The sequence below is a fragment of the Rutidosis leptorrhynchoides genome, chromosome 5 (genome assembly GCF_046630445.1).
Source record: "Rutidosis leptorrhynchoides isolate AG116_Rl617_1_P2 chromosome 5, CSIRO_AGI_Rlap_v1, whole genome shotgun sequence".
Lineage (NCBI taxonomy): Eukaryota > Viridiplantae > Streptophyta > Magnoliopsida > Asterales > Asteraceae > Rutidosis > Rutidosis leptorrhynchoides.
Window position 1 is genome coordinate 51,814,658 of NC_092337.1, and position 5,527 is coordinate 51,820,184.

Sequence of the window (5,527 nt, forward strand, 5' to 3'; positions counted from 1 at the left end):
TACAGACTCGCACCCAGCGAGATGAAAGAACTGTAAAGCCAATTATAAGAATTTTTAGAGCGTGGTTTCATTCGACCAAGCACATCATCGTGGGGAGTTCCTGTTTTGTTTGTCAAGAAGAAAGATGGTACATTCAGGTTGTGTATCGACTACCGAGAGTTGAACAAACTTACCATCAAGAACCGCTACCCACTACCGAGAATCGACGACTTATTTGATCAACGACAAGGCTCGTCTGTTTATTCAAAGATTGACTTACATTCCGGGTATCATCAAATGCGGGTGAAAGAAGATGATATTCCAAAGACTGCTTTCAGAACACGTTACGGTCATTATGAGTTTATGGTCATGCCGTTTGGTTTAACTAATGCACCAGCTGTGTTCATGGACCTTATGAACCGAGTGTGTGGACCATACCTTGACAAGTTTGTCATTGTTTTCATTGATGACATACTTATTTACTCAAAGAATGACCAAGAACACGGTGAACATTTGAGAAAGGTGTTAGAAGTATTGAGGAAGGAAGAATTGTACGCTAAGTTTTCAAAGTGTGCATTTTGGTTGGAAGAAGTTCAATTCCTCGGTCACATAGTGAACAAAGAAGGTATTAAGGTGGATCCGGCAAAGATAGAAACTGTTGAAAAGTGGGAAACCCCGAAAACTCCGAAACACATACGCCAGTTTTTAGGACTAGCTGGTTACTACAGAAGGTTCATCCAAGACTTTTCCAGAATAGCAAAACCCTTGACTGCATTAACGCATAAAGGGAAGAAATTTGAATGGAATGATGAACAAGAGAAAGCGTTTCAGTTATTGAAGAAAAAGCTAACTACGGCACCTATATTGTCATTGCCTGAAGGGAATGATGATTTTGTGATTTATTGTGACGCATCAAAGCAAGGTCTCGGTTGTGTATTAATGCAACGAACGAAGGTGATTGCTTATGCGTCTAGACAATTGAAGATTCACGAACAAAATTATACGACGCATGATTTGGAATTAGGCGCGGTTGTTTTTGCATTAAAGACTTGGAGGCACTACTTATATGGGGTCAAAAGTATTATATATACCGACCACAAAAGTCTTCAACACATATTTAATCAGAAACAACTGAATATGAGGCAGCGTAGGTGGATTGAATTATTGAATGATTACGACTTTGAGATTCGTTACCACCCGGGGAAGGCAAATGTGGTAGCCGATGCCTTGAGCAAGAAGGACAGAGAACCCATTCGAGTAAAATCTATGAATATAATGATTCATAATAACATTACTACTCAAATAAAGGAGGCGCAACAAGGAGTTTTAAAAGAGGGAAATTTAAAGGATGAAATACCCAAAGGATCGGAGAAGCATCTTAATATTCGGGAAGACGGAACCCGGTATAGGGCTGAAAGGATTTGGGTACCAAAATTTGGAGATATGAGAGAAATGGTACTTAGAGAAGCTCATAAAACCAGATACTCAATACATCCTGGAACGGGGAAGATGTACAAGGATCTCAAGAAACATTTTTGGTGGCCGGGTATGAAAGCCGATGTTGCTAAATACGTAGGAGAATGTTTGACGTGTTCTAAGGTCAAAGCTGAGCATCAGAAACCATCAGGTCTACTTCAACAACCCGAAATCCCAGAATGGAAATGGGAAAACATTACCATGGATTTCATCACTAAATTGCCAAGGACTGCAAGTGGTTTTGATACTATTTGGGTAATAGTTGATCATCTCACCAAATCAGCACACTTCCTGCCAATAAGAGAAGATGACAAGATGGAGAAGTTAGCACGACTGTATTTGAAGGAAGTCGTCTCCAGACATGGAATACCAATCTTTATTATCTCTGATAGGGATGGCAGATTTATTTCAAGATTCTGGCAGACATTACAGCAAGCATTAGGAACTCGTCTAGACATGAGTACTGCCTATCATCCACAAACTGATGGGCAGAGCGAAAGGACGATACAAACGCTTGAAGACATGCTACGAGCATGTGTTATTGATTTCGGAAACAGTTGGGATCGACATCTACCGTTAGCAGAATTTTCCTACAACAACAGCTACCATTCAAGCATTGAGATGGCGCCGTTTGAAGCACTTTATGGTAGAAAGTGCAGGTCTCCGATTTGTTGGAGTGAAGTGGGGGATAGACAGATTACGGGTCCGGAGATTATACAAGAAACTACCGAGAAGATCATCCAAATTCAACAACGGTTGAAAACCGCCCAAAGTCGACAAAAGAGCTACGCTGACATTAAAAGAAAAGATATAGAATTTGAAATTGGAGAGATGGTCATGCTTAAAGTTGCACCTTGGAAAGGCGTTGTTCGATTTGGTAAACGAGGGAAATTAAATCCAAGGTATATTGGACCATTCAAGATTATTGATCGTATCGGACCAGTAGCTTACCGACTAGAGTTAACTCAACAACTCGCGGCTGTACATAACACTTTCCACGTCTCGAATTTAAAGAAATGTTTTGCTAAAGAAGATCTCACTATTCCGTTAGATGAAATCCAAATCAACGAAAAACTTCAATTCATCGAAGAACCCGTCGAAATAGTGGATCGTGAGGTTAAAAGACTTAAGCAAAACAAGATACCAATTGTTAAGGTTCGATGGAATGCTCGTAGAGGACCCGAGTTCACCTGGGAGCGTGAAGATCAGATGAAGAAGAAATACCCGCATCTATTTCCAGAAGATTCGTCAACACCTTCAACAGCTTAAAATTTCGGGACGAAATTTATTTAACGGTTAGGTACTGTAGTGACCCGAACTTTTCCATGTTTATATATATTAATTGAGATTGATATTTACATGATTAAATGTTTCCAACATGTTAAGCAATCAAACTTGTTAAGACTTGATTAATTGAAATATGTTTCATATAGACAATTGACCACCCAAGTTGACCGGTGATTCACGAACGTTAAAACTTCTAAAAACTATATGATGACATATATATGGATATATATATAGTTAACATGATATTATGATAAGTAAACATATCATTAAGTATATTAACAATGAACTACATATGTAAAAACAAGACTATTAACTTAATGATTTTTAAACGAGACATATATGTAACGATTATCGTTGTAAAGACATTTAATGTATATATATCATATTAAGAGATATTCATACATGATAATATCATGATAATATAATAATTTAAAATCTCATTTGATATTATAAACATTGGGTTAACAACATTTAACAAGATCGTTAACCTAAAGGTTTCAAAACAACACTTACATGTAACGACTAACGATGACTTAACGACTCAGTTAAAATGTATATACATGTAGTGTTTTAATATGTATTTATACACTTTTGAAAGACTTCAATACACTTATCAAAATACTTCTACTTAACAAAAATGCTTACAATTACATCCTCGTTCAGTTTCATCAACAATTCTACTCGTATGCACCCGTATTCGTACTCGTACAATACACAGCTTTTAGATGTATGTACTATTGGTATATACACTCCAATGATCAGCTATTAGCAGCCCATGTGAGTCACCTAACACATGTGGGAACCATCATTTGGCAACTAGCATGAAATATCTCATAAAATTACAAAAATATGAGTAATCATTCATGACTTATTTACATGAAAACAAAATTACATATCCTTTATATCTAATCCATACACCAACGACCAAAAACACCTACAAACACTTTCATTCTTCAATTTTCTTCATCTAATTGATCTCTCTCAAGTTCTATCTTCAAGTTCTAAGTGTTCTTCATAAATTCCAAAAGTTCTAGTTTCATAAAATCAAGAATACTTTCAAGTTTGCTAGCTCACTTCCAATCTTGTAAGGTGATCATCCAACCTCAAGAAATCTTTGTTTCTTACAGTAGGTTATCATTCTAATACAAGGTAATAATCATATTCAAACTTTGGTTCAATTTCTATAACTATAACAATCTTATTTCAAGTGATGATCTTACTTGAACTTGTTTTCGTGTCATGATTCTGCTTCAAGAACTTCGAGCCATCCAAGGATCCATTGAAGCTAGATCTATTTTTCTCTTTTCCAGTAGGTTTATCCAAGGAACTTAAGGTAGTAATGATGTTCATAACATCATTCGATTCATACATATAAAGCTATCTTATTCGAAGGTTTAAACTTGTAATCACTAGAACATAGTTTAGTTAATTCTAAACTTGTTCGCAAACAAAAGTTAATCCTTCTAACTTGACTTTTAAAATCAACTAAACACATGTTATATATCTATATGATATGCTAACTTAATGATTTAAAACCTGGAAACACGAAAAACACCGTAAAACCGGATTTACGCCGTCGTAGTAACACCGCGGGCTATTTTGGGTTAGTTAATTAAAAACTATGATAAACTTTGATTTAAAAGTTGTTATTCTGAGAAAATTATTTTTATTATGAACATGAAACTATATCCAAAAATTATGGTTAAACTCAAAGTGGAAGTATGTTTTCTAAAATGGTCATCTAGACGTCGTTCTTTCGACTGAAATGACTACCTTTACAAAAACGACTTGTAACTTATTTTTTCGACTATAAACCTATACTTTTCTGTTTAGATTCATAAAATAGAGTTCAATATGAAACCATAGCAATTTGATTCACTCAAAACGGATTTTAAAATGAAGAAGTTATGGGTAAAACAAGATTGGATAATTTTTCTCATTTTAGCTACGTGAAAATTGGTAACAAATCTATTCCAACCATAACTTAATCAACTTGTATTGTATATTATGTAATCTTGAGATACCATAGACACGTATACAATGTTTCGACCTATCATGTCGACACATCTATATATATTTCGGAACAACCATAGACACTCTATATGTGAATGTTGGAGTTAGCTATACAGGGTTGAGGTTGATTCCAAAATATATATAGTTTGAGTTGTGATCAATACTGAGATACGTATACACTGGGTCGTGGATTGATTCAAGATAATATTTATTGATTTATTTCTGTACATCTAACTGTGGACAACTAGTTGTAGGTTACTAACGAGGACAGCTGACTTAATAAACTTAAAACATCAAAATATATTAAAAGTGTTGTAAATATATTTTGAACATACTTTGATATATATGTATATATTGTTATAGGTTCGTGAATCAACCAGTGGCCAAGTCTTACTTCCCGACGAAGTAAAAATCTGTGAAAGTGAGTTATAGTCCCACTTTTAAAATCTAATATTTTTGGGATGAGAATACATGCAGGTCTTATAAATGATTTACAAAATAGACACAAGTACGTGAAACTACATTCTATGGTTGAATTATCGAAATCGAATATGCCCCTTTTTATTAAGTCTGGTAATCTAAGAATTAGGGAACATACACCCTAATTGACGCGAATCCTAAAGATAGATCTATCGGGCCCAACAAGCCCCATCCAAAGTATTGGATGCTTTAGTATTTCGAAATTTATATCATATCCGAAGGGTATCCCGGAATGATGGGGATATTCTTATATATGCATTTTGTTAATGTCGGTTACCAGGTGTTCACCATA